The sequence below is a fragment of the Pipistrellus hanaki genome (genome assembly GCF_964339955.1).
Source record: "Pipistrellus hanaki genome assembly, chromosome: 16".
Lineage (NCBI taxonomy): Eukaryota > Metazoa > Chordata > Mammalia > Chiroptera > Vespertilionidae > Pipistrellus > Pipistrellus hanaki.
The window spans coordinates 27759268-27785876 of NC_140518.1; positions in this window are offsets into that span (position 1 = coordinate 27759268).

Consider the following 26609-nt stretch of genomic DNA (forward strand, 5'->3'; position numbering starts at 1 on the left):
GTTCTCAAGAAGCTTGACTTTTAAAATAAAAAATAAAGGAGAAATATAAATATTAAAAATAAAAAAGAAGAAGCTTGAGTTTTAGAGGTGATCAGGCAGGCAGGCAAGCAGTTAGAGCCAGCAGTCCTGGATTGCAAGAGGCTGGGCTGATGGACAACCCTCCCACCCATGCACAAATTTTATGCACCTGGCCTCTAGTTTATCTATAATAAAACAAAAATATTAACTCCAATAAATATATGCACCCCCATGTTCAATGTTACATTATTTACAATAACCATGACATGGACACAGACTAAGTGTCTATTGATGGGTGAAAGGATAAAGAAATTGTGATACACATACACACAAATATTATTCAGCCATAAAAGAAGAATTAAATCTTGCCATTTGCAACAACATGGATATACCTCCAGGGAACTAGAGAAAGACAAATACCATATGATCTCTCCTACATGCAGAATCTAAAACAAAACACAGAAACAACAACAACAACAACAACAACAACAAAAAACCCAAACAGGTAACTAGATACAGAGAACAGATTGGTGATTTTCAGAGGTGGGGAGGGAGGGAGGGGTGGAAGGTTGTGGGGTGGGTAGGGGAGAAATGGGTGGGTGAAGAGAATAAAAAAATTAAAAAAGGAAAATAATTTATAAGGCTCTTAAATCTACAATGATGGCAACTCACTAGAAAAGAACTAAAAAACAATGAGCAACTGGATTGTTTCCACATTTTGACTATTATGAGTAATGCTCCTATAAACATCTGCATACAAGTCTGTGTGTGAACATATGCTCTCATTCTCTTGGGCAGACACGTAGGAATTGCTGGGTCACATGGGAATTCTATGTTTAACCATTGAAAGTATTGCCAAACTGTTTCTCATGTGGCAGTACCACTTCACATTCCCACCAGCAATGAAGGAGGGTCACAGTTTCTTTACAGAATCACTAACACCAACTATTGCCAGTCTCTGATAAAAAACCATTTTAGTAGGTATGTATTGGTATCTCATTGTGGTTTCCATTTGCATTTCCCTAAGGCTAATGGCATGGAGTATCTTTTCATGAGCTTATTCATCATTCATGTAGTTTCTTCAGGGAAATCTATATTTAAATCTTGTGCTCATTTAAAATAAATGGGTTGTTTATATTCTTATAATTGAGTTATGAGTTATTTACATCTTCTTGATACAAGTCCTTTAAATTATTTGCAAATATTTATATTACTTGCAATATTTATATCACTTACAAATAGTCTCCCCTACTTGTAGCTTACCTTTTCATTTTCTTCATGATGTCTGTTGAAAAACATTTTTTATTTAGATAAGATTTAATGTATCAATTTTTTTTTCACTTATGGACTATATTTTTGGAGTCATAGCTACAAAGTTTTGCCTAATACAAAGTCAGAAAGATTTTCTCCTGTAAAAATGCTTTATATTGTAGATTTCGCTTTCACATTTAGTCTATGACCTACTTTGGGTTACTTTTGTGTATAATGTGAGTAAGGGTATTTATGTGTGAATGTGTGTACTGATATCTTAGGGGTCCGAGCATTATTGGTTGAACAGATCATCCTTCTCCCACTGAGTTGACTTGGCACCTTTGTCAAAAATTAAATGAACATGAATGAAAAGATTTATTTTTGGACCCTCAGTTCTGTTCCATTGATCTGTATGTCTATTCTTATGCCAGTACAGAATTTCTTAAATTCTGTAGCTTTATAGTAGGTTTTGAAATTGGGTCTTTTATGTCTTCCAAACTGCTCTTTTACAAAACAGTTTTGGTGATTTTAGATCCTTTGCATTTCCATATAAATTTATAATCAGCTTGTCAGTTTTCTACAAATGTCTGGTGGGATTTTCAGGGGGATTGAGTTGACTGTCTAGATCAATTTGGAAAGAAAATTGAGTCCTCCGACCCGTGAACATGAACTATTTCTCCATTTATTTGGATACTCTTTCATTTCTCTCAGCAATGTTTTATAGTTTTCAGCAATTGGGTTTGCACTCTTTTTGTTAAATTTATTCTTAAATATTTATTCTTTTTGATACCATTGTAAATGGAATTATTTCCCCTAATTTCACTTTCAGATTGTTTATTGCTAGCATGTGAATTTACAATTGATTTTGAAAAACGGATACTGTTTCTTGCACCTTTGCAATCTGTTCGTTAGTTGTAGTAGTTTTGGGTTTTTTTTTGATAGGTTCCAGAGACTTTTCCACATAAAGGATCATCTTATAAGAGAATGAAACAGTTCTACTTCTTCCTTTCCTATCCATGTTACCATTGACTTATTTTTTCTTTTACCCAATTGCACTGATAAAAACTCCCCATATAATGTTGAATAGGACTAGTAAGAGTTGTCATCCTTGCCTGGCTGGTGTGGCTCAGTGGTTGAGTGTTGATATATGAACCAAGAGGTCACTGGTTCGATTCCCAGTCAGGGCACATGCCGCGGTGGCAGCTTGATCCCCATTAGGGGGTAGGCAGGAAACAGCCAATCAATTATTCTCTCTCATCATTGATGTTTCTACCTCTCTCTCCCCTTCTCCCTTCATCTCTGAAATCAATAAAAATATATATATTTTAAAAGACGTGGCATTTTTGCCTTTTTCCTCATCTTCAGGGGAAAATAGTCTTTCATCAGTAAGTGTTACACACACTGTAGGTTTTTAATCCAACTGGGGGAATTTCCTACTGTTTTTAGTTTGTTGGAAAAAATTTATCATGAATGGATGTTGGACTTTGTGCAGTATTTTTTTCCACACCTATTTTGATTATGTGGCTTTTGCTCTTTATTCTATTAATATGGTATATTACACAAATTGATTTTCAGGTATTAAATCTATCTTGCATTCCTGAGACAAATCCCACTTGGTCAGGGTGTAAAATACTTTTTCTATATTGATTCAGACAGTTTGCTAATATGTAAGAAATTTTGCATCTATGTGTGTAAGAGATATTGATCTGGAGGTCTTCTTTCTTGTGATGTCTTTGTCTTCAGTTTCATACTGGTGTTACCTGTTGAGTTGGGAAGTGTTCCCTCTTCCTCTATTTCTTACAGGAGATTTTTGAGGATGGGTCTTATTTGTTCTTTTAAAAAGTGATAAAACTCATCTGAGCTTTGCTTGTGTGGGGAGTGAAGGAGTGAGATTTCTGATTCAATTCCTTTACTTGTTAGAGGCCTATTCAGATTTTCCACTGTCTTGAGTCAGTTCTGATCATCTGTGCTCATTTGCTTGAACATAATCTGCAGAATCTGTCCTTCTGTGCTGTGTAGCTGTTTACATCTCTGCTCTGTTTCTTAAAGTTTTCTTATTTTTATGTTTTGGTCCAGCTTCCAAAGGCCTGCCCCAATTTCTGCCAAGTGAACAGCCAATGACTGAGAAGAGCTTATGCTCAATCACCTCTAGCCAACAGGGCCTCCACCCTCTGTGGGTGAACCTGTGTGTGGGCTGGGGTGAGCATTCAAAGTTCAGTCTTCCCATCTGCCATGACTTTTATGTTCTACCGGGTGCCCTGAGGTCTCTGCATGTCTGAACAGCCAGGCCAGGCATGTTTGCATGGAGAGCTTACCACTCCACTCTCCCCACCCCCCTAGAGTCATTCATTTCCAGGATCTCTCAATTAAATTTCTGGCTAGTTCTCTGGTTTTGGCTCACCTCATGAGGATCTCAACCTGAGGCCAAGAGAACTGCAGGTTCCCCATGCACAGGAGGCACAGGCTCTGCCCTCCTCTCTTAATGAAGCCAGTAAAGTCAGGCCTGCCGGCTGTGAGGCTGATGGTTTCGTGTCAAGCAAGGATGCCCTAGACTCAAGTTATTCTGACCTGAAGCTCCAAAGTTCCTCACAAATAAGCAATTCTCATTTTGTTGTTTGCCTTTGGACAATTTGCAGAGCCTTAAATTACTGTTTTTTTTGTGACAATTTTGTCTGGTTTTATATTTGTTTTCTGTAGGGAAGATTTTTCACCTTCTGCATTCCTTTCATCTTATTAAAATGCTGGGGCTTGTGACCTGTCTTCTTGTTTTAAAGGCGCTGTTGGTCATTTGGAATCCAAAGGGTATAAGCTGCATTTGTAAAAGTCAGGACTAGCAATGTTGCCTGGGAAGAGGATCTGGGCAATGGAGAGGCTGAGAGGTGGTTGGAGACCAGAGGGAGTGGAGAGAGTGAGCGGGTGTGAAGTAGGGACTAGCGGTGGATGCGAGAATAAATGTACAGTCCATGGGAAAAAGGTAAATTAAAACAATTAAAAGCCCACCTTCCCATCCCTCAATATCACCAACCTAGCAGCCACTGTCTCCATGAGTATTTCCTCCCAAGCACCTGGTTTGAATGTCTAGTCCTCTGGGGAATGGGCAGCTGTCAGGGTGGGGATGTGAGTGCACTGGCTCTGCCACAAGGAAGGTAGGATGGTAGGAGATCCCATACTCCTGGGAAGAGGAGATGGCCTGCACTTCAGTGTCAGCTAGGGGGGTCTAGAGTCACGACCTCTAGCTCAGCTCTAAGTTTCACATAAAAATTTGGCCCTGATACCTTAAAGCAGGGATTGGTAAATTATAACATCCAGTCTGAATTCAGTTTGTCATCCATTTTTGTAAATAAAGTTTTATTGGTATTCAGCCACACCCATTTGTTTCCAGAATATCTATAGCTGCTTTTGTGCTATGTGGACCACATTGAGTAGATGTAACAGAGACTGCATGGCCTACAGGCCTAACATATTTAGTAGCTTGCCTTTTACAGAAAAAGTTAGCCAATCCCTATGATTTTTTAAAAAAATTCTCTCCTAAAGATATTTTTTCCACTGACTTTTAAAGAGAATGAAAGGGAGGGAAGTGGGGAGAGAGAAACAATAGATGTGAGAAAGACACATGGACTGGTTGCCTCCCACACCCAGGGATTTGAACTTGAAACTGAGGTACATGCCCTTGGCTTGGTTTTGAACCTGAGACCCTTCAGTCCAGGGTGGATGCTCCAATCACTGAGCTAAACCTGCCAGAGCTCCTGTTTTAAATTAAAACTACAGCGGCTAAAGCCCTTGATATGTGGATAGAGTATCACATATAAAATCAGAGGATAGGGGACCAAGCCTGGGGCATGGTCAGTGGATAGAGCATCACAGGAGATAGGGGGTCAAACAGCAGTGACACCAAGAGAAAGCCATTGGCACCAGCCCCTGTGAAATGGGAGTCAGGTGGCCTATTCTGTCATTTGGGATTGGTGTTCAAACAGATCTGCTGAACGAGAAAAGCATGTTGTGCACCATGTAGCACTGCGCATACTGCTGTTCATTTTGACATTTACAGAACACCCGTGTAGACCTTCTAATGGGATCCATTTTTCTTACAGACCGAATATTACCTAGGTACCTTTCATGGGGAGTATGCACTCTAGCATTTTCTTAGGTACTTTTGCTTGGTTAGAAGGCAGAGCAAGAGACCATTTCTAGCACAGAGCGGAGAAAGACAGGATGAGAGGACACGATGAAAACAACCCACCCCTGTGAGACAGGCATGCTGGTTCATAGAGAGGGGTGGTGTGAGGGCCACTGTGTCCCTGCCAGAGAGGATATCACGTGAGGCTCAATCTTATGAATCAGTCTGTTCCCATGCAGAGTCTGAGCATGGTAAAGCTTACTATAACAGTAAGGATAACTCAATGGTTGACATAACACTGACATTTGAGTGAGAGTTTATTAATAATTCTAACACTGAGGCCCTACCTGGTTTGGCTCAGTGGATAGAGCATTGGCCTGAAGATTGAAAGATTTCAGGTTTGATTCCAGTCTGAGTTATGGGCTCAAGCCCCAGTCTGAGGCAGCTAATCAATAATTCTTTCTCATCATTGATATTTCTATCTCTCTTTCTCCTTCTCCCTCTCCTTTACTCTATGAAATCAATAGAAATATATTTTAAAAAAATAATTGTAGCTGAAGCCGGTTTTGCTCAGTGGTAGAGCTTCGGTCTGTGGACTGAAAGATCCCAGGTTCGATTCCGGTCAAGGTCATATACATTGGTTGCGGGCATATCCCCGGTAGGGGGTGTGCAACAGGCAGCTGGTCAATGTTTCTCTCTCGTCGACGTTTCTAGCTCTCTATCTCTCTCCCTTCCTCTCTGTAAAAAATCAATAAAATATATTTTAAAATAATAATAATAATTGTAACACTGAGTCTGGAATTCCCAGCAAGGAAACATGAATCCTTAGGCTGTCGCCCAAGTTAAAAAGTCTCCAGCTGGCTGAGGTTAGAATCAGTGTGGACTCCTGACCGAAATGCGGAGGTCATCTGTAATGTCCTAGGAGGCCTTCTCAGTGGGGGATGTGATGGTCTTCAAGTCCAAGGACAAAGGCCACATTCATTGTCTCCCCCACCTCGGTGTCTGCGGCTGAAGGACCTGCAGAAGAAGCGGTGATCTCTGCTCTCTCTCAGCCTGCTCCTGTGACTTCAGGTCCTGGCGGGTGAATGCACAGGATCCAGGGAGTGTTGGTTACATGTAATTGCCTGCAATCACATGGCAGGAAAGGACTTCTGAGAGCCCGCTGGGGCCAGAGAGGCTAAGGCTAAGTGCATCTGAAGAAAAGCAGTCAGAGTCTGTCCCTGGTGGCAGATGGATCCCCGATGGCAGAAAGGTCCCAGATGTCAAGGGGCTCTGTCATCCAGACTGTGTTGCTTGTTTTAACTATTTGTCTGAGGACTCCCAGAAATGAAGTCGGAAGATTGGAACTCAGTGGCTAGAGGCATGAGTGAGTGAGCCGTTCTTACAGTGAAAGGGATTAGGGAGAAGGGAGGACAGAGAGATGAGTGAGGCTTACTAAGGAAGAGGAAAGCAATAGAAGCTCTGTGAGTGGATGAAGCAGGATTGCTCAGAGCCAGGCCTGTGATCACAGGTGGGAGGAGCTGGTCCCATTCCACTGAAAAATAACAGACACTGATTCTGGCTAGCCTCAAGGGAGGAGTCAAAAGAGGTTGGGGCATTTATTGTAGCGTTACATAGAGTTTTTTGGAAAGCTTTATAGGTAAAGTTGTGTTATGACCATCTGCACATGTTTAAAGTGTACAATGTAATGCATATAAACATGTATACACCTGGGAGATCATCATCACAGTCAAGATAATACCCATCATCCCCAAAGCTGACTCATGCTCCCTTGTAATTCACAGCATCTCACACATTTTGGAAAATATTCCTGTCCCACAGGTTCCCTCCTACACACACACCTAAACGACCAGGGGTCTGCTTCCCAGCACTATAACTTAGTTTGCATTTTCTAGAAGTGTATATAATGGAATAATACAGCATAAGATTTTTTTTGGGGGGGGGTCTGATTCCTTTCACTCCGTATAATTATTTTGAGGTTCATCATTATCATTGCATGTATCAATAGCTCACCCCCCTCCACCACCACAGTTTGTTTATCCATTTGCCTGTTGATGGATATTTGGGTTGTTTCCAAGGGCTGCTTATTACAAATAAACCTGCTATAAGCAGATTTTGTATAAGCCTTTGTGCGACTATACACTAAAATATAGTCTAAGTGTTACACCCCCTTGTGGTGATATTTCTTTTAGCTGTCCCCAACCTCTGCAAAGCCCTACACTGCCAGCCAGTCTCACACGGTGGTATGGGAAATAAAGGGACAGGAAGGGGCGGTGTGGTTCTCCCCTTCACCATCCACTGAGCTGGTTCCGTTTGGCGAAGGGCAGCATAGAGCAAGTGGCCCACTGCGGGACTGAAGGTGGCTCAGAGAAATGGCTACACCAAGGAACAGCTCTGAGGCAGAGCCCCTGTGACCCCGAGAGACTTGGTGGGGACACTCGGACATTGGAGATGCATGTAAAAGAGGTGAAGCCCATTGCAAGCTCCCAATGTATCTAAATTCCCTCTGCCGTGTTTGCTTTCCTGATCGCTTTGCTTTCAGGGTCTAGGTGATTTTCTTGATAGTTGGGGGTTATCAATAAATAACCTTTGGGTAAGATTTTTATTCTTTAAAAATCTCAGGCCACCTATTGACATTCTGATATATATCAGTCTTGGGTCTAGAGGTCTCAGGGTGTCCTTCTGACTCCTAAGCCCTCTTTGTGGGGTGGATTTTTATTGTTTTACTAGTGGCTCAGTGCATGAAATTAGTGCATGGGGGTGGAGTGGGGAATATCCCTCAGCCCAGCCTGCAACCTCTCCAATCTGGGACCCCTCAAGGGATGTCCGACTGTTGGTTTAGGCCCTATCCCACAGGACCGCTAGCTCCTAATTGCTCACCTGCCTGCCTGCCTGATCACCCCTAACCATTCTGTTTGCCAGCCTGCTTGCCCCAACAGTCACCCCTACCAGCCTGCCTGCCCCCAACTTTCCCCTTGCCGGCCTGATTGCCCCCAACTGCCACCCCCTGCTGGCCTGCTCGCCCCCAACTGGCCTTCCTGCTGGCCTGTTTGCCCCCAACTCCTCCCCACTCCCCGCTGACCTGATCACTCCCAACTACCCTCCCCTCCTGGCCTGATCGCCCCTAAGCACCTTGGCCCTGCCACCATGGCTTTGTCTGGAAAGTCTAATTAGCATATTACCCTTTTATTAGTATAGATAGGATGAGCACTGGGCCTCCTTTCTTTTTTTTTTTCCTTTTTCTTTCTATCTTTATTGAGATATTATTGACACATAGTGTAAGTTTAAGGCATATCCAGTGAATGTTTGATGCACGTATATACTGCACAGTGACTACCCCAATAGGGTTAGTTAACACCTCTATCCTCTCACATAATTACCATTTGTGTGTGTGTGTGTGTGTGTGTGTGTGTGTGTGTGTGTAGGGTGCTAAGATATAAATGCCATAGCATCCCTTTCTTTCAAAGAGCATCTTTGATTCTTTGATGGTTGCTAACTTATGTCTATGTGATTCCTTCATCATCAATTTCATATTCCCTCCAGAAGGCAAAGGAACAGTGAAGCTCAAGCCGGTGGGCTTTCACTTACTTCCCACAAGCACCCAGATAACTTGGGACTATCCGGGGGACTGCCTAAACTCACTTTCATCTAGTTGCTCGGGGCTATCCTCAGGAAACCAGCCAGCCTTCTGTACAATCCTTTCTCACAGACTGTCAGAATTGCAGGGCTGAGGCGGGCCCTGGTATCTGACTGTGGGGGTTCTAAGAGGAGCCGGCAGCTCAGAGAGGTGAGGCGCCCCGCCAGAGCCACAGAGCTTGCGCGTGGCCATGGTGGGATTGGACCAGGAACCCAGCCTCCAGGCTCCCACCCGCGGCTCTCACCATCTCGACTCCCCCCAGCCTTCAACTCTCATTTAGTTTTTCTGTGCTTAATATGTTTTCCTTGAATTGATTTTCCTCCTCTGCCTCATCCATTACCTTCAAGGTTATTTCTGGGCTCCTCTCTGCCTCTTTCATTTCGCAGGCTGATTTCCCAGGCTTCGCTGAAGTTGGCGGCACTTCCCACCCCGGGGTCTCCGTCTTTCATTAATGCTCTGCTTCCTCCCACCCCCACCTTATTATCTTCCTGGGGCCTGTATAACAGATCATCCCCCGAGACTCCTTCACCCCATCTTCCCTCCCCCCTTCCTGACCCCCAGATGCTGCTATTTCCCATCAGGCACTCTCCCTACCCTTTGCAGTCTCTTCCCAGCTTGCAAAATCTACTGGTAATGACAACCCTCGGAGCTCATCCTTCAGTGATAATTCAAGGCTGCGCCAGCCACTGGGTGGTGACTACCGATACATCTTTCTGATGGCGTTCACTTCCTTTTCTGCTGGGTTTTCATTGTGTGGACGTGTGTCTGTCCGGGACGATTCCTTCTCTCTTAACTGTGGGGTAGGTGGGGTCTGCCTGGGGTCTGCCTGGTGCTTGCCAGTAACGGTTGCTGGAGCATGGATGGTTTGGGATTATGTGTGGGGATGGGAAGAGAGCTGGACCGAGCCTCACTCCAAAACCAGCGGTCTAGTTCTGGACCCTGAAGTAATTTGCCCAAAGCCGCACATCTCCTGGGCAGCAGGGTTAGATTTCAGACTCCAGTCTGATTGGTGTCACAGCCCTTGCCCGCAACCACTAGGCGCTGCCCTTCCACGACCAATTATAATGGAGGAAAGAGTCCCCACAATGCTATGATAGGGAACAACATGCTATGGAGGAGGAGGCGGGAGCTTCCTGACCCTGAGGGGGTGATGGCTGAAGTCTTCCCAGCTGAGGCAGCTTCAGGGCTGGGTCTACAAGGATAAGTGGGATTATACTGTAAGGAACGGAGTCAAAAGGGACTCTGGATGGAGGGAACAGCCTGGCCCATACAGAGAGGCCCCCCAATTCTGGAGAGTCTGGGGAGCAAGAAGCAGCTGGTGTGGTCGGAGGGAGGGGGAGTACAAAGAGAGGGGTGCAGCAGGGGGAAGGGGTCTTGAGGGGCTGAGCTGGGGAGGTGCAGCGCAGAGGTGAGGAAACCTTGTGCTACTTGCTTTATTTTGTCAGCTTAAAGGAAATCATTCCAGATCCACAGGGAAAGGTGTATTTTTTTCGTTTTGCTTCTTGGAGCTTTCTCACACGTTTAACCTGGGAGCCAGGAGAATTAGGTTTTATCGATGAAAGACTAAATTAGGTTTTATTCTAAAAGGCTAAATTAGGTTTTATTTAAAAAACTGAATTAGGTTTTATTTCAAAGGTTAAAACCATAATGGGCTCTGAGATCGAACCCACCCCCAGGCTTCCCCAGTTTGAATCCTATCTCTATCATTTTCTGGCTAGAGGATTTGGGGGCATGTTAGTGAACCCTTCTGAGCCTCATGATCCTCAGTCTCCTCCTCCACAATATGGGTTTATTCTGATCCTTGAACAGATTGACATAGAACATGGAGAACAGTGCCCGGTACTAAACTTGCACGCATAAAAGCATTATCATTATCAGTCATGGATAAGAATGGTGGGCCACGTGACTTTTCCTGAGCCTCTAAATCTTTATCCAGTGATGAGGGGACTTCGAAATTAGTCCTGTGATCTCTTATGGTCTAAGTAATGTAATCCCAAATGGCTCCTTTGATGAGAAAAAGTTTTAAGAGCAGAATTTTAGAGCTTCCCTTTCCTGCTAAAAGGAAGAACTAGGAGAGCTCAGAGCGCTCAGAAGTTCTGCCCACCAAGCCTTCTCAGAGCAGGAACTCCCTGCGGCTGCTGCCCAGTCAGAGGAGAGAGGCCGCACCTCCTCTGGTTGGCCAAATGAAACAATATGTCAATTCCAGCGACCTCATTACCTTAGCTTTTTTTGTTGGTTTGGGTCTTTTTTGATCAAGGCCCATTACCGGAGTGTTTTGATCAAGAGTCAGTTCTGTCTCTGCTAAGTCTCTTGCTTGCCTGGCTGCCGCAGGGTCAGCCAGGAGCGATTCTCTGCCTCCGCCCGCCCTGTCCACATCCCCACGGGTATCTGGCGTGCGGCCCCCGGTGCTGTGTCCGAGGCACATCCTGCCGCTGAGAAGCCACCTCCCAGGAGACGCACCCAGGATCAGTGTCACCTAATTTATCCAGTGACTATTTAGCTCATTAAACAGCAATAAATTCGCACAGAAAAATGAAGCCCAGCACACCATTAGGGCTAAATATGCTCCCTTTCTTTGTCTTCGCTTTATTTTCTGGAGGGAAATGCGAGGAGCTGTGCATACTGAGTGGCTCATTGCTGGAGCAGAGGCGAGACGCAGGAAGCATCCAGGCAGAGAGATAAAAGGAGATTGGCTTCCAGCAACATCCTCCTCGCAGGAAGCGAGTGGTGGCGAATCCATATTTCTACATAATAAGCTTTTCTGGGGGAGTCGGGGGAGACAGAGAGTCCCTCCCTCAGTGCAGAGGAGAGTGTCAGGCAGGGCTGGCCATGCCTGCGGGGGTGAGGTCACCCACCAAGTTGGTTTCGGGGGACAGCAGCTGGCCGGCCAGCGTGGCTCCTGCAGGTGACTTCCCTTTGCCCCTCCAGCCTGGGCTGAGACAGCAGTGAGGGCTGGGAGCCGGGAAGTGACTAGCTTTTGGAGAATGAAGCTTCTCTCCTTTAAAGTGTAAGGGTGTTAATTGGCATCAAGTTTATTTAGTCCTGGGTTTGTGGTCAGATTCTTCAGGACCCAAAAATCTTCTGGGAACTGGGAAATGATTTTTTTTAAAAAATCCCAGGCTTGCCAGAACCGGTTTGGCTCAGTGGATAGAGCATCAGTCTGTGGACTGAAAGGTCCCAAGTTCGATTCCGGTCAAGGGCATATACATTGGTTGCGGGCACATCTCCAATAAGGGGTGTGCAGGAGGCAGCTAGTCGATGTTTCTCTCTCATCCATGTTTCTAGCTCTCTATTCCTCTCCCTTCCTCTCTGTAAAAAATCAATAAAATATATTTTTTAAAAATCCCAGGCTTTTTACTGTATTCCAGAGTCTCAGTCAGATTTCTGTGGTTGAGAGCCCAGCTAATAACTTACATGCCAATAAACTTTTCTTTTTCTTGCCCCAAACATACATGTTCCCCACTTTGTTCTGTCCACAATGTCAAGATTTGTTTTGGAGGAACCACATCTACCTAGCACTAGCCATGGGTACTGACCCCAATCTCATCTCTAGGGTGAGCATGGATTGGCTTGTGCCAATCAGTAAGTTCCAGCACCAGGTGTGCGACACAATTTGAATAATGATGCACAACGCACCAATGAGGTGACCTGCCCTCTCTCATCCACCTTCTGGGGATGGTGTACCCTGAGGCCACGAGGCTGGGATCAGTGCAGCCCTTTTGGCTTCCCTGACAAGGGGCATGCTGAGCATGACGCTGGCACGCAAAGGATGGCCAGGATGGAGAGAACCAGGGCTGGCTCCCCCATGATAAATCTCTAGAAGAAACCACAAATGAAGGCAGAACTTCTTCTGAATTCAACAGCTGTTTTAGCCAAGTACTTTGTTTCACTTTGGGCCACTTTCCCCCTTAATTGTGAGGGGAAGTTGTGGAATAATAGTCCCATCCACCACAGAAATGGGGAATACCAATGGCCAAGGATACTTCATTTGGTCTCATCAACCAACCATATTCCTTTCTGTTTCAGCACTGCAGGTTCTGTAAAACTAATGTTTATGAAAAAGATGTGCCAGAAGCTAACTCACATGCTAGAATTTATTTACCACCCCCTTTGCCCCCGCAATGACCCAGTGGGGTGTGTATTGTTATTAGTTCTACCGTAGAGATGAGGAAACAGGTACATGGATATTAAGTAGTTTGCCTAAGGTCATAGCACCAGTAATTGGCAGAGCCGTGGTCTAATCTGACATCAGACTCCTCATATCCCCTACAATTCAGGTGTTTTATAACTCTACAATTTCCAGAAACAGAGCCAATGACTCTTCCCACTGGGGACTATCTACCATCTAGCCCAGCGTTTTTCAACCGCTGTTCCGCGGCACACTAGTGTGCCGCGAGATGTTGCCTGGTGTGCTGTAGGTGCAGACAAGACAAGAATTTTATAATTTTTCACTATTTTGTTTACTTAATATTTCATAATAAAGTAATTATAAAATATTCAATACTTTCTTTGTGTTTATTTGATTCCTATTCAAGAGAATTACTTTATATATAGTCAATATAGGCACAGAGTTAAATTTTTTAACATTTTCTAATGGTGGTGTGCCTCGTGATTTTTTTCATGAAACAAGTGTGCCTTTGCCCAAAAAAGGTTGAAAAACACTGATCTAGCTGTTTTCCTTGCCCAGAGATTTCTCAGCTTTTCTCAGTTTCATCTCCTTTGCCTGACTTCTCTGTTGCATCCTCAAATCCTCCTGCCTCCCCCTCTGAGTCTGACATGCTGGCTGCTGGAACATCTCTCTCCAACCAGCCCACCCAACCTGTCAGTCCTTGCTTTTCCAGAATCGTCCCAGAGGCAAGTCTGACAGACCTCGGAGGCCCTCAGTTAGAGTCCTTGAAAATGAACACTAACATTCCCCCAGGTTTAGATCCACAAGTTGAAATCTTGTTCAGTTTGTGACATGTTGGTTTTGTCCAGGTCTGAGGGAAGGGGGGGGGATTGTAGGATGTTTGCTCATTGCCCCTCTCTATCTGTCGATTCCAATCTCCAGGCACAATCTTAACTCTATAAAGAGCCACTCTCCCGGTTCCCGAGAGGCCCTCCAGATTCTCACGTTCTGCCTTCCCACACTTGAATATTCCCCAGGTGCTGCTTCGTGGTTCTGTCTGAAATCTACTGGCTAAGATCCTCCCCTTATGTAATGGGGAGAAAAGGATCTGAGGTGGATTCTGCCGGGCATGGAGAAGGGCACACATTGGCAAGCACTGGGGGCACTGTCCAAAGCATCCTATCTCTGAGAGTAAACTGGTAGCCAGGCTATATAAAGGGCTCAACATCCTCTAGAATCTACTGTCAAACACATGAGAAAGGTATGTGTGTGTGTGGTATGTGTGTGTGTGTGTGTGTGTGTGTGTGTGTGTGTTTATCATGTACTCCAGCTACCCTGTCTCTTATCCCATCCACATCCAGAAGACATTGGCTTACCTCTTTGAATAAACACATACATATGATTATATACGAGAGGGTCACTTTTATAAGCCACATAGGAAACCTTCAGATCCTTGACTGTACTGGTTATACCCTAGGTTCCATTCACTCACCAATTAAATAATGTATTGATCCATCCATCACACATTCATCTAACAAAACCTTATTGAACACCTCCCTGTGCTACATTGTAAGGCAAGCATGTCAAACTCCTGGCTGGCAGGCCGGATGCCTCATTAAATAAACTAGGCATGTGGACTGCCGGCTGAGTTTGACATGCTTGGTGTAAGACAGTGAGAATATAAAGATGAAAAACACATACTTTTTGCCCTTATAGTTCAAAGTTTAGTGGAAGAGAGATAGAGTATTTCAGTCCATTTAGGCCAGCAATTTGACAGGTAAGCATAAGGTGTCATAAGAGCACAGGTGAAGGGCCAGGCTTTGGGAAATCAGAAAAGACTTCCTAGCAATGGTGACAGCTGAGATTAACAGCTGGGAATCACGGTGGGAATATTACTAATTACTTCCCAGTATCTCCCTCCCAATAATAGAACCCACCAGGCTTTAACTGGGCACAAGGGCAAAAGGATCATTTTCAGTCTCTCTTATTTCCTGGTGTAGCCGTGAGACTAAATTCTAGTTAGTCAATAGGAAATGAGTGGAAGGAATGTGTACATTTGGTTACAACCTCAAAACAAGGCACCTTGCCCTCTGCTTCCTCTTTCCCACTCTCCTTGGGTTGGAAAGTGGATACAACAGAACTGACCTCACTCTGACCATATGGATAAGGCCCTAGTGGATGACACAGCTATGAGACAGAAGAAAATGGGGTCTCTGGATGACTCTATGAAGCACAGTCACCCACCAACCCTGGACCTGCAGCCACTGCACACAGGTGCCCCCTTATAATAGCATAGTAACCTGGACCTTTAGAAAATAACCAGCCACTCACAGGCTCAGCTCTGCACAAGAAATTTATCCTGATGAGATATGACTTCTAAATAGTTGGTGGTCCACTTCTACTTCTATAACTTTCTAAATAAACTTTTGCTTGTATTTGAGTCTTGGCTCTGAATTCTTTCTTAAACAGAACTCAAGTACTAAGCTCTAACATCTGTTGCCATTCATCACTAACACTTTGAATTTGAGACAGGGCCTTCGGTTCTCATAGTTCTTGCTCCTGCTTGCTCAATGGCTTCCAGGATCTTCGGTGAAGTATGTCCCATTTCTGGCTAGATTCTATGAAATCTCTATCGAGCCCCAGATCCCCTTGGGGTGGTGGGGCAGTGATCTGGATAATATAGTATTTGAACCCACATGGGAGGGCTACTTGTTAAGTTACATTTGGGCAAGATAATTGGATAGGAAATTTCAATGAAAAGATCTCCATCCTTGATTTTACACTTCTCAAGGATTCTAACTTTTCTTCCTTTCTCACCCCTCTTCCTTTAATGGTTTTATAACATTGGCAGGTATCTGGACAATAACTCTCCTACTGGGCTCATTAACTGAAACTTCACCCTGAACCCTCAGATAGCCCCCTACCTTCCAAGCATTTGGACAAAGCATCTCTAGGCCCCCTGAATCGCCAGATCCTCTGAGTCATGACTTTCCACAAGAGTCCTAAGACTTTTTTTTTCTGCTGAGGAAGAAACTTCTGCCTTTAAAATGTTTTGTTTGCCCTCAAGTCCATTTGAATACAAAGATACAATGGAATTCCATTAAAATAATGTCTGGGGCATGAGACACCCAGATAAAAGGCAGGAAATGGCCCTATTCTTTATGCCAAGCTCTGCTTGGAGCTGACAGTTCCTGGGTAACTTTGGGAAGCAGGTTGTTAAGAAAACGAGTGGCCCATATTTCATGCGGCCTCCAACCTCCCCTGGCTGTTTTTATTAGGGGCTTGTTAAAGCGAGAACACACCAGGACAGTTTATAGTGCTTTCCCCCACACGCTGAAGTCTCATAATTGTTCAACAGGAAAATCGTTTCTTGGGCTGAAAATGTAAATTCTCAAGTCACTCCTGGAAAAGTAGTAGGTGAGGGATCTTGGAGGGTGAGTTTTGATGAGTAAGCTTATATGTTCCATAGTTGGAAAGGTCTGACCTCTCACTGAAGATAGGAATGATCTGGGTCCCAGAGAGGAAAAGGGATGAATGCCCAACCTTATGGGAAGTGGTGGCTGAGGCAGGACCAGAAGCTGGACTCCTGACTCTGGTCCCCATGCTGTCGCCTTTGGTCATGCCTGACTTAGGTAGGGATATGTAGGAAGGCTCTACACCAGAGTATTCTTGTTGCTGCTGGAGTCAAATCTTAAAGACGCTAAGGACCAGACAAAGAAAGTATCTTCAGGCTGAAGCCAGGGAGGATGTAGTCAGATATATGAAATAATTTTTTGAGAATGAGGGCATTGTCATGCAGAGTTTAGTGTAATGTTTAAAAATAAGGGTGAATTTGGAACGGGTTATCAAAATGATAAAACATTTGGAGAATAGTTTCATGAACTATCTTAGGTTAGATCAAATACCCCAAAAGGTGGGAAGTCTGGACCAGAGAACTGGTCTATAATTCTAGACTTATTAGATGAGTCTTGAGTCTTCCCCAGTTCTCAGGATTGATGATTAAAAGATATGGCTTTAAAATATATATATTTTATATAAAGAGGCTGTATCCTGTACAACTAGAGATGCTAATTACAGTAGTAGCTATTATAATAGTAACTCAGAGGAAGCTCTGGTGTGACCCAGAGACTGATACTTATGAATGGCCTGAGTAGCTCTGAGCCAGATCCCAGCCAGAGACAGGACTGCAGTGCAGCGAGCAGGGCCCAGCCCCAGGGGCCACAGACTGTGGTGCACAAGGCACAGCCTGTGGGCCTAGGCCAGATGGCTTGGGGTTCAGGGCAGGAAGCCAAGCCAAGCAGAAGGGCAGAGAGTATTAGGAGCTGGGGCAGCAGGCAGGGCTACCACCCCAGTCTGGGCATCTGGGCCTGAGGCCCGGTCTACACAGAGACCAGCATACGGTTTTTTCCCTAGCCCCACCCTCTGCGTTTCCAATCAGAAAGAGGACATTAGGGTACAGGCAAGAATACAGCAGGAACTGTGTCATGAGTCATCGGAGGGGGCTTTCTATAGGCAGCAACGGGACACAGTAATCTGTTTTGAGACAGGTGGGGGTGGTGGTGATGATGGTTAGAGTCACAGATTCCCACTGGTCAGCTGTGGCCTTGAACCCAGCACATGATCTCGCTGAACAATATGGTAATAATAGCACCCACCCCTCCTTTCAGGGTTAGGGGAAGCATCTGACCTGAGACCATGAACAAAAGTGCACAAGAAAGCACTTGCTGCCTTTTCACTAAGGAAATATGGTTACCTCTCTGTTGTCTACTTAACTCTGAGGGTGGAGAATGACAACTGGATGTTTCAACATTTTTAATGGAACAGCTAAGGTCTTGTGTATCTGCAGGGTGTCAGGCACTGTGCAGGAAAACAAGGATGCCTCAAAGGTTGTGCTTTGACGGGCAGGGTTGGGGGCTTACGTCTAGTCAGGGAGATACATGCACAGTTAGTTACAATGCAAGAAGCAAGGCCGAATGGAATGAGAGCCAAGGGAGGGAGCACAGGCCTGGAGCGGCTGCAGGAACTCAGCGGGAAGAACGATTCATTTTGACCAGGGAGCTTCAGGAAGGGGCTCACGGCGCAGCTCACGGTGTGAGTGAGATCATGGAGGAGAGTTGTAATTGAGAATCCAGCAGAATCCAGCTGAGAGACCATTAACCATGGGTTCCGGTCTTAAACCAACTTATAAGGCTGTAACTAACGCTTCCAAAACAAGATTGTACATCTGAGGCACCCACGGATCATAGAAATCATTTGCAAAAAAACAGATCTCTTTCAGACCTTTCTTTCAGGAGTCCCAGGAGCAGGGCCTGAGTGTTTTATTGAAGTCCCCAGTCCCAGGTGATTCTGATGAGCATCTTTGGTTAAGAGTCAATGCCACAAACCAGCCCCAGGTTTTAGTGTACTTAAAGATTTCCTGGAGATCTTGTTAAAATACAGATTCCTCAGCCCTTCCCTCTAACATCCTGGTTCAGGAATGAGGCCTGGGATTCTGCATTTCCACTCTGGGGTGCTGTTGGTGTTGCAGGTGTGTGCACTACACCGAGTAGCATGGCTCTACACCATCCCTGACTCTTTGGTTTTTACTGGGATGGGCAGACCCAGAGTTAAGAGGTCCCCTTAATCAGGAGATGCTTTTGAAAGCAAATGCATCCTTCTCCATCCTAGACCTTTAAGAAGTCGCACACACCCAATCACCTTGAAGCTACCTGCCTATACAGGTGAAATAAGGACACCCTTGCGGTGTTCACGGTGCCCACCTGCGGCCTCTATACTTGCTTCCTCTGCCTCAAGTTCCCCACGGGCTCCTGTTTCTCATGTTCTTGTGTTCCTGTTTTTACATATTATCTGCAGAACTCTCCTGAATCTTGTCCATTCCTCCTCCACTTAGGGATTTCAAGACTATGTTCTGGATCTTTCCATGGCCTGTCCATCGGAAGCTCAGCCAAGAGATGGTTTGGTTGCACCAGATGGGCTTGGAGACCATCTGAGGGCCGGGGGTGTCCTGCACTCTTTTTTTCGACACTCACACTGAAAAGATTGGCACAATGACTTCTAGTCTTATCTGTCCTTTCCATAAGTTTGAAAAACATTTTTGAAAAGTATGTTTACGGGAACAATCTTTGAAATAAATTGTTCATGGGAGCAATTTGTGATCGTTAGTGTGAGCGACCTGTTCAGAGGCCTTTGTGTGTGAGGAGAATTACCTGGAGGGGTTCTGGCACTAGCTCACTGGCTCCGGGGTTCAGTCATGTGGACAAGTTAGCTGGTGACAGGTGCCACTTGTCTTTTAGGAATTTGGCGAAATAGGCCTTGCTTTGTGGCTTCTGTTGATACGGTCATTCTTGGCTGGTTCCCTCCTTCGAGCCCTGGGGAAAAGACTTAATCTCACCAGAGCTGCCTTTCAGAAGCAACTTCTATGTGCATTTCAATGAATTCTACAGACTATATTTTCTTTTTAAATTTTTATCTCCCCTTTCTTCTTTTTAAAAAAAATCAAGTCTTTTGTGCTGGGAACAGGACTAGATGAGAAGCTAGAAATGGAGAGATCAATGAGACTGGATCATCTGCATTTAAGTTGCTTACTGGGAGAGGCGGTGGCATTTACACACATGTTCTATCTATAGTACCATGTGTTGTTAGAGAGGTATCTTGTACAGTGAACAAAAGGAAAAGTGAGAGCTCATCTGTGGTTTAAGAAAACAAGGAAGCTTCTGAAAACAAAGAGATTCTGGCCCCAGCAGTGTGGCTTAGTTGGTTAGAGTATTATCCCATATACCGAAGGGTGGCAGGGTTGATTCCCAGTCAGGACACATACCCAGGATGCAGGTTTGATCCTGGAAAGGACAGGTGTGGGAGACAACCAATCTCTCTCTCTCTCTCTCTCTCTCTCTCTCTCTCTCTCTCTCTCTCTCTCTCCTCTCTCTAAAGTCAATTAAAAAGAAAAATAGAAGCTACCACTTCTTCAGAAAAAATGAAATATCTGCCTTTTCTCATAGGAATGGTCAGACTTTAAGAGAATAACAATAGCTGATACAACACAAGAAACATATGGTAATTAAGAGAACGAAGAGAATGTAGATGTGTCACATCTCTTAGATAACCACAATAAAGGTTTGGATAATACTAATTATAGCAACAACAAATGTCTTTTGATACTTGATGTCAATCACTGTGTTAAATAATTTATATGTGTTATCTAGTTTAATGAAATCCTCCCAACCAGCCTACAAATTAAGTGATCTATTTCCCCGCTTCTCAGAGAAGTGAACTGAGGTGAAGAGAGATCAGAAAACTTGCTCAAGGTCTTACGGTGCCGGAATTTGAATCCAGACATTTAAACCAGTGACAATGAATGGCTAGTACTTTTTGAACACCTGCTGTGCACCCTGTACTTTGCATAAGTCATCCTTTTCACCTTTAAAACAACCCTGGAAAGCAAGTACTGCAGGGCTGTTTTGCATGGGAGGAGGTGCGTGCCTTTTGCTCACTTAGGCAGTCATTACGTGGAAGGACTGGAATTAGAGACCAGGTCAGTCTAAGCTCCAAAGCTCATCTGCTTTTGACTTTGCCAGAGTCTTACTCCTTCATTAAATCCTTGAATGTCTTAACCCAAAGGGGTGGCAGTAAACATGGGATTTCTAAGACAAGCTGCCTGGGTAAGCCACTTTTGTAATGAAAGGATTGCTCCACATTTGCTTAGGGCTGGAGATGCACATTGACTGCCTGGAGAAGGAGAGAAACAGGGAATCTGGGGGTTTCAGAAGGGCTGGTAAGGAGGGGAGATGTTGAGGCTAGCGGGTAAATGAAAAGAGATGGATTTGGGGAAGTGATGAGGTGAGCTGTAGGCAGCCTGGGGCTCTGGAGTCCAGTCATCCCAGGCTCTAATTCTGGGTGACATAGAGCTATTTACCACCCCTCTCTGAGCCTCAGTTTTCTTAACTGTAGAATGGAAATACCAGCACCCCTTTTGTAGGGATGTGGTGAAGAATAAAGGAGAGCAGAGTCCCGCCCTGGGCGTGTAATAATCAGTAAATACCTGCCTGCTGCCCTGTTTACTTTGGCTCCTACTGGCTCTGATCAGGCTAGATAGGAAAAAAGAGGCTAATTTTTTTGGGTAGGCAGGATCTGATGCCAGCAGGGTGGCCTCAGGGCTCAAACTGGCATGGGAGATCCTGGCATAATATCCATCTGTTTGCTTCTTTCTGCAGGCCAATATGCTAGTTTCAGGAGCCTTCATCCAAGCACTAATTCCACCTAATTGGTTTGAAAAGCACCGGATGGATAAACATCCGTCAGCCTACCACTGTAATAACACCAGTGACATTTATGCCTAAGATGAAGGATGCAGAACGAATGGCAATCAGACCTCAGGTCCCCTGCCACGAATGACAGCCCAGACAATGTCACCCGTAAGCCAGGAAGTGTCAGCCCCCGGGGGCAGGCCTGCGGGTGCAGCAGGCAAAGATGAGCGACACCTGGGCCCTTCTGGACATGTAATGAAATGCTTGCAGGCACGCTGAAGAAGTGGACTAGATTTGCCCCTGCCTCGGAGGAGTGGTAAGAACACAGGATGCCATGCTAAGCAAATTACTTAACCTCTCTCAACCTCTGGTTTCTGCCTGTGAGATGAGCACCATGATGTTTTGGGCACAAAGTGAGAGGAATAAATGAAGAACCTAGCACAGTTCATCAACGTTCTGAAGCTCCAGAAATGCTACTTTTTTTTCCCTCCCCTTATATTTTTCCTTTCTCCTGGAATCACCATTATCTTTGTCCAAAGAGTTCAAGACCTATCTGTGTATGACCTATTCACAAGCCCGGGAGCACACCCATTCATCCATTCATTCATTAATACCGTTTGCTCATTCATTCATGAATTATGTTTTGGTCACCGAAAAAGTGCCAGGTCCTGGTGGAGGAGGTGAATACAAAAAATAATGAGACCTCTTCCCTGCCCTTGAGTTGGTCAGAGGTGAATGGAGGACCTGCGTTGTATCAGACAGGATCCCAACAGGAAGCCGATGGCACATTCAGATGAAGATAACTCAAGGGAAAGGGAATGGGTCCTGGAACCCGGCAGGTGAGAGCTGTCACAGCAGGTCACCTTGGGGGGAGCAGTGGCCTTCCTTCTGTCGAGGAACACGGGCAGCCAAGGCAGCATCCCAAGGAGAGAGCCCAACCCAGGAGCTTGTCCTCTCCTCCCCATGAGCTGACATGATCAGAAGCTCAAGGGCAACTAGCTCGAATATTGGGTCCACAGTGGCCAGCCTGCCAGGGTGGAGAGTCAGGCTGAGAAGGGTGGAGAGTGGTTCTGGGCCGGGGGGGGGGGGGGGGGGGGGCGGGGGGGGGGAGGAGGGGGCTAAACAAAGATGTCCAGCATATCCAGTGTAACTGATTGCCAGGAGCTGTGACCTAGAATGGTGAGAGTGCGAACAGGGAGCCTTAGAAGGAAGTGAGTAATCCCCCCATTTTTTCCATTTCATTCTATTGCCCTTCATTCCCTAATCCACAGGGGAGAGGAATGGTTGGGCAGCTGACCTCCCTGCCTCTGATCTGTGTCCTGTGGTGGCAGTGATCTCTTTAACACACACACATCTGGCTGCCTTTCCCGCTTGAATCCTTCAGTGGTTTCCAACTTCCTTCAGGGTGAAGTTCAAATTCTTCAGCATGGCTGGCAAAGGCCTGCATGACCTGGCCCTTTCTTGCCTCTCTAGGATCACTTCTTTCACTTCTCCTCCACCCCTTACCCCTCTCTCCTCACCTCATTCTCCCACCTCCACCAAAACTAAAACTCCCTCTGGACCTTCCAACCATTTCTCACCTTTGCTCAGACCCCAACCTGAAACATTCTTCCTCCTCCTTCCTCTTTGCCTAACACTTAGCTAACCTTAAGAAAACATGACCTAGCTGTTTGGCTGGTTTTGCTCAGTGGATAGAGCATTGGCCTTTGGACTAAAGGTTCCCAGGTTCAATTCCCCTCAAGGGCACATGCCTGGATTGTGGGATTGATCCCCAGTAGGGGGCATTCAGGAGACAGCTGATCCATGATTCTCTCTCATCATTGATGTTTCCATCTCTCTCTTCCTCTTAGTAATCAACAAAAATATATATTAAAAAAGAAGAAATCATGACCTACTTAAACATTTAAAAAGGTTTAAAGGATAAAAATCAGACACCCCCCCCCCAAAAAAAAAATCAGACACCCATGTACCTACCACCTGTATTTATTAAATGTTGAAATTTTGCCACTTTTGCTTCAGATATTTTTTTTATAGAAATGAAACATCCCAGATACCTCGGGAGCATCTATTATACTTCTCTTCCTGGAACACTATTTTGAGGTTATAGTATCCTACCCATCTATGTCTTTAATTGTTTGCCAGATATCGCTGCTTTAAAAAGGTATATAATTATAGACATCCTTCTGTTACTTGCTTTTCCCACTCAACATAATGTGGGCGTTTTGTTGTTTTGGTTTGTTGATTTGGACATAATCTTAAGAGACTTTATTGGCAGGTGGATTCCTTCTAATGACCAGGGTCAAGTAATGATGTCTAGTTCACAGGGGACTTAAAAAGAGTGGCTTTCACTGAGATTTTATAGGATTTCACCAGAAATTACAGAATCTTTTGATCTCCTTGCAGCTCCTCACCTTTCCCCTGTGTGACGGCCCACCTCCTGGTAATCACCTGTGTGTGTGTGCAGGGGGGGGGAGACCACCTGAGAAAGAAGGGGCAAAGGTGCTGCTCTCGCCTTCACCCCTCAGGGCTCCTGCTCTCTCAGGGGACCACCTGACCATCTCCACCAGCTACCCATAAATACTAGAAATTCTGTTGCAGTTTTGGTGCCTTTTTCACATTTAACATCATGGTTTTTATCAAATTTCCCAGACTTGTATAGATATCACCTCACCTCTCAATGAGTAAAGAGGATAGAAAGCTGGAAAGCTATAATTTGGTAGCTCTGTTCACAGAATAACAAAAAACACGAATCCATCACCAAATATCACCTAGTTCTGAAGCTTACTTAAGTATATGTCTCAGAGCACTCTGCTGGTTCCACAGAAGCCATTCTCACTCGCACCTAACCGCGGGTTTATCGTACATAAACGGAGGGCCTCTCTTACCATCAGTCCCAGGGCCCTTAGGAGTACATCAGTACCACCAGCACACTTATAATCAACTCTACAAATTGAGCTGTGGTGACAGCTGTAAATCTACTTCATTGATTTTAGTCGCTAAATCGCATTCCATTATATGAATCTATCACAACATATTTATCCATTTTCTATTAATGGACATCTAAACTTTTAAATCTTTTGATTTAATCAGCAAGTGCTGCAATAAAAAATTCTTTGAGCTCATTTTAAAAACTATTCTGCAGGATATATGTACTCAAGTAAAATTGCTGGGTCACAGGGTATGTATGTGTGTGTGTGTGTGTGTGTGTGTGTATGTAAATCTGTATCTGGATGGAGCCTGTAGAGCAGCGGAATGTGTGGAGGCCTGAAGGAGAAGGGGGCTTCACAAACATGGAAAAGAGAAAAGTCCTTGAGGTGCTGGCATGTAGTAACAGGAAAGCAAGAAATGCAATTGGAGAAGGAGGCTGGGTATGGGAGGTGAAGAGCTGGGCTTTTGCCAAGGGCCATGGGGAAGGGTGACCACTAACCACCTCTTTCCTTCCTATGAAGGTCTCCAGGTCATGTCATATGGAGGGTTTAGGCATCCATTCAATCTTCCTCTCCATCGCAAAACCAGCCATCCTCCGGAAGGCCTGTAGAAGCTCTCAAATCCAAAGACTACCCTCAGCCCCACTTCAGCTCCCCATTCCCGAGGACACATGTGGACCTGGCCATCGCCAGGAAAGGCTCTGCCCATAGAGACTCATGTATGCACCTCCCTCTCTGCCCTTGCAGCTTCCCCCAATCCTTCTTCCAGATCCCTCACTCCGTTCTCTCCCAAGGTTGCTCTTCGACCTCCTCAAAACCCAAGTCTTTGCCTGCTCAGCCCTTCTCTGTCCTGTAGTTTTCAACTCCTTTTCTCTGGCCTCAATTTCTCCATCCCATCAGCCCTCAACCTTGCCTCACCCATGCTCTTCAGACCTCCAACTGTGAATGCGATGCATCTCCTGTGCTGAGGCGAGTGCTGCAGGCGGTCCCTTGGTGGATTCATGACTTCTAACGCTGATGATGCCTCGGGTGCTGCCTGTTCCGGGCTGCCCTGGCCACACTTCTCTCCCACGCTTGCTCATTCTTCCCAGTAGGTATTCCACATCTTCAGTCCTCCCCATCAGACTTCCCCTTTCTGTCCTCCCACCCAAGTCTCAACAGAGGAACTGCTTCCTGCTTCACAGTGAAAATAAAAACCATCGGACAAGAACTCCCTCCTCCACCTGCCACAGCACCTACCCCCTAACTAGTATTGTGTTCTTTTCTGCCTTCGCTGCAGCAGCTGATCCTGGACCTGGTCCCTGAAACCCCGAGTTTCCTCTTTTCATGAGAAGGCTGCTCCGTGGGTTATCCATTCCGAAGAAGGAAAAGCTCATGTCCCCTGTGCCTAAAAGAGTACCGAGCCCATGAAGGGGGTCTGAGAAATATTTGTTGGATAATTTCTGTCTTCCCTGTCTTCTCTGCCTTCAGCCTCTGTCTCTCTACTGACCCATTGCACCAGCACAAACTTGCTCAGGGCTTGTCCACCACTTAAAACTGAAACCAAACCACAGCAAACAGCTCTTGACCTGGTGAACCTGTCCCTCTGGCTGCAGCTCTGTGTCACCTTCCCTCCCAGCACACACTTGATTGACCTGCCCAGGCCCTGTCAGGACTCCGCCTCCTCCCATTCACTCCTCAGTCCCCCACTACTTGGCTTCACCCTCTCACAGAAATTCTTCTTCCTCTGATGAGTTCATTTTTGCCACGCACAACGCACACTTTTCCTGTCTCAGAGGTCCTGTCCTCTTGGCCATGGTCAACCCTGCTGCCCTCTCTTTCCTTTGAAACACTCTCTTCTCCTGACTTCTATGACCACGCTCTCTCAACCCCTCACCACTCTGGTCTCCCAGCCCTGGCTGTTCCCTCCTCCGACTCACCATGCACCACAGCCAGTCATCTCTCTCTAATGCAAGTTAAGCACAACACTCCCCTCCAGCCTCTCCATCCTTCTGCTGTCCCCTGGACCACATCCAAATTCCTCCCCGCGGTGGTCAGACTCCTGGCCAGGCCTCGCCACGCTGGTCCTGCAGCCTCCTTGTCCTCAGCGTCTGTGCCATCGATGAGAGGCCTCAAGCCCTGGGCCCACACTGTCTGTGTCTTCTGCTTATTTGAGCCTCTAGCACTTTCTCCCAGCCACTTCCTCGGTTTGGGGACCACAACCCTACCTCGACCCTAAGCATTTTAGGCCTCTGCTGTCCAGGCCTAATGTGAAGTTTGGATCTGTTTTGTCTTCCCAATCTTCTGCCAACTCTGCATAATATCACTT